This window comes from Apodemus sylvaticus, chromosome 21 (genome assembly GCF_947179515.1).
Source record: "Apodemus sylvaticus chromosome 21, mApoSyl1.1, whole genome shotgun sequence".
In the NCBI taxonomy this organism is placed as follows: domain Eukaryota; kingdom Metazoa; phylum Chordata; class Mammalia; order Rodentia; family Muridae; genus Apodemus; species Apodemus sylvaticus.
In genome coordinates, this window is record NC_067492.1 from 17,525,725 (window position 1) to 17,535,944 (window position 10,220).

Genomic DNA, 10,220 nt, shown 5'->3' on the forward strand with positions numbered 1-10,220 from the left:
TAGCGGCAGATTCGAACAGCAGTACTCAATACTCCCAGCACATACATTTTGTTCTCTAAAGGAAGAAAACATCGATTTTTTTTGTTGTTGTTGTTTTGTTCTTTGAGACAGGGTCTCACAAAGCTTAGGCTGGCCTCGAACTTGCATTTGCTGTGTACTAAAGGATGGTCTTGAGCTTAGAATCCCCCCGCCTCCCCTCCCATGTGTTAGGATTACAAACCCTATGCCTATGTTCTCTAGGCCTTTTAGGAAGCGTGGAGTTGTTCCTTTGGCCACATGCATGCGAATCTACAAAGGGAGTGATATTGTAGACAGCAAGGCAATGGGCACTGATCAAAAAGGAATGCCCCGTCAGTGTTACCACGGCAAAACCGGAAGAGTCTGCAGTGTTACCCAGCATGCCCTGGGCATCATTATAAACAAGCAAGTTAAGGGCAGATTCTGGCCAAGAGGATCAATGTGCAGACTGAACACATCAAGCACTCGAAGCGTAGAGACGGCTTCCTGGAGCGGGTGAAGGAGAACGATCAGAAGAAAAAGGAAGCCAAAGAGAAGGGCGCCTGGGTTCAGCTGAAGCGCCAGCCCGCGCCACCCAGAGAAGCACACTGTGTGAGGACTAACGGGAAGGAGCCTGAGCTGTGGAGCCCATTCCACACGGATTCATGGCCTAACGTACAAATCAGAAAGAAAGGACCCGGACTGCAAAGTGTTTTCCTTAGGTTGTAAGATCTAGAGCATGGCAAACACAAAGACTAGATGATATGCCACCATACCTGAAGCAGACAGATCTTTTTTTTTTTTCAAATTTATTGTTTGGTTTTTTTGTTTTGTTTTGTTTTATACCTGACCATGGTCTCCCCTCCTTCTCTTAATGCTACCAGGATACTACCAAAAGGGACAATTTGAAGAGGCTCCAACTGTCCAAAGCATTGATAGGAATAGTAACTTCAGCCAGGCAGTGGTGACGCACGCCTGTAATCCCAGCACTCTGGGAGGCAGAGGCAGGCAGATTTCTGAGTTCAAGTCCAGCCTGGTCTACAGAGTGAGTTCCAGGACTGCCAGGGCTATACAGAGAAATCCTGTCTTGAAAAAACCAAATCAAAAAAAAAAAAATAGGAATAGTAACTTCAAAGAATGCACACACATCAAATGTATTTTCAGAATATGCATTTTAAATGTTACTGAAATGGAAAAATCAAAACCTTCATTAGCAACAGGTAGAGTGACAAGGGAATCCACGAGTTTTTATGGAAACAGGGAGATAAGCAAAGGAATCAAATATTTGACCCGTTTTCTACACAACAGCTATACTACAAGGTGACCAAATATTAGATGAAAAAAAATTTTTTTTCATGAGAAGGGGAATATTTGCCAAGTCCCAAGGAAGGCGAGCAACAGTTATAAATGGCTCCTAGCATTCCAGAAGAGACAGACATCTTGTAGTCATGACGAAAATGCCCAACAGCATTTATGAAACACTCTTGCCAAGAAAGAGGCTCAGTCAAGTCACGCTTCTGAATATAATTACCCATATCCTAGGAATAGAGTCGGCATAGAAGCAAATTGCATGACATCAAGAGAGACAACCAGTACAAAATCCAAAGCGTGGGAACTTGTGCAGAACCATTAGCCTGCTTTTCCTGGGAGTGACTGTTACTCCTCAGGTGCGTGATCCATCGCGTAGTCAATTTGGAGGGATGTGCTTTGTCTATCCTGCTTCTCAGAGATTCCTTTCAGGGTGTTATCCCAGTAGTCCGTGGTGGCAGCTGACCTGAAGACCTTGACTTTACAGCCTTGTCCCTTCCCTTGTCCAAATGGTTCCCCTGCTTTCCCTTCACTGTCCCCACAGCTTGCCAAGTCCCTATCTCCGGGTCTGCTTTGGGAAGAATCCAAACTAAATATATATCATATAGATGATAAGTGAGCTTTCACTAAAATAAATTCACTTTAAAATGTTACTATGAGGCCATCAAAATGGTTTATCAGGCAAAGATGTTTGCTGGCAAGCCTGAGGATATGAGTTTAACTCTTGGAAACCCCAAGGTTAAAAAAAAACAACTATTGGGCTGGAGAGATGGCTCAGTAGTTAAGAACACTGACTGCTCTTCCGAAGGTCCTGAGTTCAAATCCTAGCAACCACATGGTGGCTCACAACCATCCATAATGAAATCTGACACCATTTTCTGGTGTGTCTGAAGACAGCTACAGTGTACCTACATATAATAAATAAATAAATCTTTGGGCTGGAGCGAGCAAAGACTGAGCGAGCAGGGTTAACCAGAGTGAGCGGGGCCAACCGGAACAAGCCAGGTTGACCAGAACAAGCAGAGGCCCTAAATTCAATTCCCAGCAACCACATGAAGGCTCACAACCATCTGCACAGCTACAGTGTACTCCTATACACAAAATAAATAAATAAATCTTTAAATAAAAAGAAAAGAAAAAAAACAACTCTTAAAAGTTATCATCTGATCCAAGCAGTGGTGGCACACACCTTTCATCCCACCACTCAGGAGGAAGACCCAGACAGATCTCTGGGTCTACAGAGCAAGTTTCAGGACAGCCAGGGCTACATAGAGAAACTCTGTCTTGAGGGGGAAAAAAAGTTATCACCTGACCCACCACACAATGGACCCTAGCAAACATGTAGTCTTTATAATCAATGTGTTGCTATGAGGAGACATCATGACCAAGTCAACTTATAGGAGAAAGTATTTAACTGGGGGCTGCTTACAGTTCCAGAGGGTTAATCCATGATCTTTATGGTTGGAAGCATGGAGTTTGGTAGGTATAGTGCTGGAGCCGTAGCTGACAGCTTACATACATCTTCTCTGGGCCTTCTATGGGCTTTTGAAGCCTCAAAGCCCACCCTCTCCCCCATGGCCAACTTTCTCCAAGAAGGCCACACCTACTTCAACAAAACCACATCTTCTCCAACAAGGACACACTCCTAATCCTTCCCAAAATAGTTCTACCAACTAAAGGAGCAAGTATAGAGAACATATGAATCTATGAGGGCCATTCTGATACAAATAAGAGGCAGGCATGGTGTCACATGAGTTTAATTCCAGCATTTGGGAGGCAGAGGCAGGTGGATCTCTGATTACAGGGCCAACCTGGTCTACAACAGGAGTTCCGAAACAGCACAAAGAAACCTTGTCTCAAAACAACAACAGGCTGGAAAGATGAGATCAAGAGCACTGACTGCTCTTCCAGAAGTCCTGAGTTCAATTCCCAGCAACTACATGGTGGCTCACAGCCATTAGTAATGGGCTCCAATGCTGTTGCTGAAGACAGCAACAGTAGACTCATATACATAAAATAAAAAATAAATCTAAAAAAAAAAACCCAAAGATCTGGGGAAGATGGGATCGAGGGAGGACTGGGAAGAGTGCAGAGGGTGGAAACTGTGGTCAAGATGTAATGTATGAGAGCCGAGTAAAACCATCGTGATGAGATCTGATGCCCTCTTCTGGTGTGTCTGACAATAGCTACAGTGTACTTCCATATAATAAATAAATAAATCTGAAAGAAAGAGAGAAAGAAAGAAAGAAAGAAAGAAAGAAAGAAAGAAAGAAAGAAAGAAAGAAGGAAAGAAAGGAAGAAAGGGATATACTAGCATCTAATGACCATTTACCATTATATGTATTTATACATATGTAATGTACATTATTACGTAATGTATGTACAAATATATATGTAATATATGTATTTTTTTGTTCAATATATTCTTTATTTACATTTCAAATGATATCCCTTTCCTGGATCCCCCTCCCCGAAAGTCCCATAAGCCCTCTTCCCTCCCCCTGTTTCCCAATCACCCCCTTCCCATTTCCCTGTCCTGGTATTCCCTTACATTGCTGCACTGAGCCTTTCCAGGACCAGGGGCCTCTCCTTCCTTCTTCTTGGGTATCATTTGATATGTGAATTGTTTCTTGGGTATTCCAAGCTTCGGGACTAATATCCCCTTATCAGTGAGTGCATACCATGTGTGTTCTTGTGATTAGGTAGCCTCACTCAGGACGACATTCTCCAGTTCCACCCATTTGCCTAAGAATTTCATGAATTCGTTGTTTTTAATAGCTGAGTAGTATTCCATAGTGTAAATATATCACATTTTCTATATCCATTCCTCTGTTGAGGGACATCTGGGTTCTTTACAGCTTCTGGCTATTATAAATAAGGCTGCTATGAACATGTGTCCTTATTACATGCCAGGGAATCCTCTGGGTATATGCCCAGGAGTGGTATAGCAGGGTCCTCTGGTAGTATTGTGCCCAGTTTTCTGAGGAACCACCAGACTGCTTTCCAGAGTGGTTGTACCAGTTTGCATTCCCACCAGCAGTAGAGGAGTGTTCCTCTTTCTCCACATCCTCACCAGCACCTGCTGTCTCCTGAGTTTTTGACCTTAGTCATTCTGACTGGTGTGAGGTGAAATCTCAGAGTTGTTTTGATTTGCATTTCCCTGATGACTAAGGATGGCAAACATTTCTTTAGGTGCTTCTCAGCCATTTGATATTCCTCAAGTGAAAATTCTTTGTTTAGCTTTGTACTCCATTTTTTAGTAGGGTTATTTGGTTCTCTGGAGTCTACCTTCTTGAGTTCTTTGTATATCTTGGATATTAGCCCTGGTAATGTATGTGTGTTTATCTTTATCTCACTTAATAGTCACCCTTGCTCTATTTTAGTTTATATTTGAACAGAGAAATTAAATAGCATGGGTCTGGGGATGTAACTGAGTTGGCCAAGCCCTTACCTAGCATGCACAAGGCCCTAGGTAACAATCCCCAACAGCAAATGAAATCAAGCATGGTGGTGCATGCCTGAAATCCCAGTGCTTGGGAAGTGGAAGCAGGCAAATCAGAACCTCAAGGTCATCCTCAGCTAGCCTCCAGTCCCGGCTAGCTTGGGCTCCATGCTACCTTGTCTCAAAGAAAAACAATTAAACAGCCTGACCAAGATCACACAGCCAGTAAATGATTAAAATGATACTGTGGCTTTTTTTTTTTATGTTGATGCTGTTACATCTAGGGAGAGTTTGTGGGAGAGTGTGAGCTTGCTATAATATCTTCCTTGGAAAAATAATGCAGGCTCATGAGTTCTCATTTAAAAAATATAGCAATGCCTAGAAACCCCTGCTTAGCCACATTTTCTGAGAAGAAATTGGAAGAGACGAGCAGGCTCATCCTTTTATCCCCTTCCTTCTCCGATAACAGGGCTGCTTTTTTTTTTTTAATTTCTTCTTCAAGAAAAGAAATATTTTGAGTACAGAATTGAGAGGAAACACACTCCGGATGGATAATCGCGTCACTCCAGTCTTCCTACCCACAGAGAAGAAAGCCTTCCTGAAGTTTAAGATGTCACCTCTCACAGAGCACATCGGCAGCTCCAGATCAGAAACCGCACACAGCCAGATCACCAGAGAGCGCTGAGCAGCAATACGCAGCTGGCTTTGAGATCTGTAAGAGGCCGTTCCCGTCAAAGGATGTTTTTGTTAAAATAGAAACATCAAGGACATAAATACGAACAATCCTTGGGACAATTCTTTTGTAGCGTGTACCTGAAGAGGTAAACGCTGTTCCGGATGCTTCCTGGCCCTCGGACATTTCGATGCTGGACACCACTGAACAGAAATGACTCATTCTTGGAAGCAGTTTTCCTCTGGTTTAAGAATATCCCAGAAGAGTATGCAAGTGACCCAGGTTTTTCTATTTATAAAACTTATCAGACCACTTATGCTGATGCTTATCAAAATGTAAGTTATGTTTACATTCAAATTTGGAATTTCAATTCAACCATTGACACAAATACATAAACATGTATGCATACGATTTTTCTTATTCAATCAAGACTCTTCTTCCTTAGAGAGGTTCTTATAGCCTAGCCTAGCCTCAAACTTACTGCGTAGCGAAGGATAATCCTGAATTCCTCATCCTCCTGCCTCTACTTCCCAGATAACTGAGATTACAAGTGTGCACCACCACACACAATTGCAATCAATATACTCAATAGCAGGAAAAGAGAGAAGGAAAGAAGTGAGGCTTAACAAAACGGAGGGCAAGCAGTCACCCTTACGCATTATCTTAGTTCCTTGCCTTGTTGTGGCTGCAAAACACCTAACAAAAGCAACTTAAGGATGGAAGGGTTCATTTGAGTTTTTATTTTGAGGGTGTAATTTATCAAGGAAAAGAGCTCCTGGCAGAGAATGTAAGCCGACTGGTCACAGTAATCCAACACCAGGGATGCAGAGAGGCAGGGATGCTGCATCTCAGACCACATTCTACTTTTTTTAGGCAGCCCAGGACTCTCTTCCTGTGAAGCAGACCAGGACCCCACCCCTAGATCAGCCCAGGACCCCTACCCATAAAGCAGACCAGAACCTCAGCCCACAGAAAAAGCCCAGGACCACAGCCCTTAGAGGGGCCCTACACTCTAAGACATAGAACTATGCTGCCCACAGTTAATATAGACCTTTGCAGCTCATCCCAATCTAAAAACCCCTTGTTGTCATGCCCACAGGTTTGTCTCCTAGGTGAGTCAAGATTGTGTCGAGTTGGCAATATTAACCTTAACAAACGAAAGGCCCATTTCCAAACCACACGGTTAGTATCAGCCTTGCTTTTTCAGACCGTGTCTCAGTATGTATCCCTCCTGGGCCTGGAACTCACTCTGTACATAAGCATAGTAGTGAAAGGCCGAGGTAAGGAGCTAGGGAAGTGGTTTAATGGTTAAGACCATTGGCTTAAGACCACCTTCCTAGGTCTGATTCCAGGCATCCACATGGCAGTTCACAACTATTTGTAACTCTAGTCTCTGGGGATCTGATGCCCTCTTCTGGCCTCTGTGGGAACTACGCATAAACACACACACACACACACATACACACACACACACACACACACACACGGTGCACAGACATACATATAGGCAAAAACATCCACATACATACATACATTAAGGTGGTTTGTATATGCCTGCACCAAGGAGTAGGCACTATTAGGAGGTGTGGCCTGTTAGAGTAGGCGTGTCCGTGGGTGTGGCTTTAATACCCTAGTCTTAGCTGCCTGGAAGTCAGTCTTTCACTACCAGCCTTCAGAAGAAGATTTAAAACTCTCAGCTCTGCCTACATCATGCCTGCCTGGATGCTGTCATGCCTTGATGATAATGGACTGAACCTCTGAACCTGTAAGCCAGCCCAATTAAATGTCCTTTAAAAGACTTGCCTTGGTCATGGTATCTGTTCACAGCAGTAAAACCCTAACTAAGACACACAGAAAATAAATTAATAATAATAATAATAATTTTTAAGACTGGGACAGGAGGATTTCAAGTTTGAGGCCAGCCTGAGCTATATAGAGAGACAGTGCCTCAAAAGAAAGGGTGTTATAAAAAGCCCAAGTAGGTATCTCTCAAAAGAAGGCTCACAAATATTCAACAGATATATGGGGAAATGTTCAACATCACTAATTATCTAGAGAAATAACATTGAAACCACAAATGAGATACTACCTCCCATGTGTTGAAATAGCTATTATCAAAAAGATAAAGTTAAGTATTTGTGGTGATTATTTTTAAGTGGAGGAAGTTGTGAACTCTGTTGGTAAGCGTGTGAATAAGAGTGGTCATTATAGAATATCATGTGGAGGTTCCACAAAAGAAAAAGTTAAAATAGAATGACCATGGGATTAGAGAGATGGCTCAGCACATAGGAGTGCTTACTGTTCTTGCAGAAGAACCAGATTGGGTTCCCAGCATCCACATCAGGTGCTAATAACCAGCTATAACCCCAGTCCAGGAGATCAATACCTCTTCTAGCACCCTGGAGCACCCACAGATATGTGGTGCAGAGAAACTCGCAAAGGCACAAACATACACATAAATAAAATAAATATTTTAAAAAAATAAGAGGGCCAGAGGCTAGATAGATGGCTCAGCAGGTAAGAGCACTGACTGCTCTTCCAGAAGACCTGGGTGTAGTTCCCAGCACCCACATGGCAGCTCACAACTGTCTGTAACTCCCTCACACAGACATATAGACAAAATGCCAACAAAATATAAAATTAAAAAAAAGAGAGAGCTAGAGAGATGGCTCAGCAAGTGTTAGCTATTATTCCAGAGGGTGGTGTTTTAACTGCCAACACCCACATAGCTAACAAGAGCCAGCTCCAGTTCTAGAGGCTCCAAAGCCCTCTTCTGGCCTCCTCAGGCACTGTTTACATTTGGTGTAAATACATAAATGTAGAGAAAACAGCTGTACACATAAAATAAAACAAATTTTTAAAATAATAAATAAATAAAATATCAAAAAAATAATATTTATTGTATGTGTATGAGTGTTTTTCCTGCATGTATATCTTCTGTATACTATGTGTGTGCTGTGCCCACAGAGGTCAGAAGAGGGTGTCACGTCCCCTAGGACTGGAGTTATAGACAGTTGTAAACCATTGTGCAGATGTTGAGAATCAAACCTGAGACCTCTGGAAGAGCAGCCAGTGCTCCTAACTGCTGACATATCTCTCTAGATCCTCAGGAAAAAAATTAATAGAATGACCATATGATCTCAGTAGTGAGATTCTAAAGGATAGAAAAGCAGAACATCAAGGAAATATGTCTGTTGCTCTTTTTTTTTTTCTTTTTGGATTTGGTTTTTTTCGAGACAGGGTTTCTCTGTGTAGCCCTGGCTGTCCTGGAACTCACTCTGTAGACCAGGCTGGCCTCAAACTCAGAAATCCGCCTGCCTCTGCCTCCCAGAGTGCTGGGATTGCAGGTGTGCGCCACCACCGCCTGGCTGTGTGTTGCTCTCTTTCTTCCAGAATTATTCGCAATATCCAAGATATGGAATTAATGTCAGCAGGGCGTGATGGTGCACAGCTTAAATCCCAGTACTCATGAAACAGAGGCAAGAAGATCTTCGTGAGTTCAAGGCCAGCATGACAAGTGGAGGGGAGGGGAGCTCCGTGGTCACCACGGCCAACAGAGAACAAGAAAGCAGTTCAGTTTAACATGACTGGATAAGCAATGTTGGTGGGAACTTTGAGAGTCTGACCCTGAGTGGTTTACTATAGACATATTTAGACACAACACGATTTAGTGAAAACCTCCATGGTGATAATTAGCTCAAGCCTATGAACACGATTAAGCACACTATAAATCTCCTAGAGGGACAAACAAAGCTAAACAAAGATCAGACATGGCGACATTGAAACTCTTTGTAAAGTATGTATGACATCATCTATAAAGATGGGTTCTATAGCGTGACTGAGGGAAACAAGCTCTCAATAAAGGTCTGGGGGGGGCGATCCAGTGTAGTCTCAGCCACACAGAGAGCACAAAGATCACCTGGATTACAGATGGCCCATCGCTTACTTTAAAGGAGAAACCCTGTGTGCTAACATTCCAGGTTCTCTTAGTACAGTGGTTCTCAACCTTCCCAATACTGAGACCCCTTAATTCAGTTCCTAATGTTGTGTTGACCCCTTCAAAACCATAACGTCGTTTTCATGGCTACTTCATAACAGTAAATTTGCTAGCGTTATGAATCCTAATTTAAATATCCAGTACACGGGATTTCTGATATGCAACCCCTGTGAACGGGTCTTTCAACACCCCCACCAAAGGGGTCATGACCCATGGGATGAGAATCACTGCCCAGGTGCTCACTTGTGAATACAAGGACATCTGTACCTCCTGCAAGGAAGAAGTGGCAGATGAATCACTGGAGGGCTGGAGAGATGGGTCCATGGTTAACACCACTGGCTGCTCTTTCAAAGAACCTGGGTTCAGTTCCCAGCACCTACACTAGGGAGCTAACAACCACCTATAACTCTAGTCCAGGGATCCAATGCCGTTTCCTGATCTACATAAAAAGTTCCAGACCAACTGTAGTTACAAAGAAAGACCCAGTCTACATGGATGGATGGATGGATGGATGGATGGATGGATGGATGGATGGATAGATGCACAGACAGCAGACAGACAGACAGACAAAGCGAATGCTGTCAATAGATGACCTAAGAATATCTCTAAATTTCTAGTACATCACTGAAAATAGTTTAATTTTTTTTAATTTATTTTTTTTTTTACTTATTCACTTTACATCCTACTCACTGCCCAAAAATTATGGAATACCTCACGAATTTCCATGCCATCCTTGAGCTGGGGCCATGCTAATCTTCTCTGTATTGCTCCAATTTTAGTATCTGTGCTGCCGAAGCGAGCAC

General features: G+C 42.9%; 1 non-coding gene and 1 pseudogene across 1 annotated transcript; one reads left to right on the plus strand and one right to left on the minus strand.

Annotated features, from left to right (window-relative positions):
- The first annotated feature begins 223 nt into the window (after positions 1–223).
- On the plus strand, positions 224–671 carry LOC127672096 (60S ribosomal protein L21-like; annotated as a pseudogene).
- A 9,442-nt stretch (positions 672–10,113) lies between these two features.
- Positions 10,114–10,220, minus strand: LOC127672225 (U6 spliceosomal RNA). Its single transcript, XR_007974883.1, has one exon. It is a non-coding gene; the product is annotated as a U6 spliceosomal RNA (small nuclear RNA).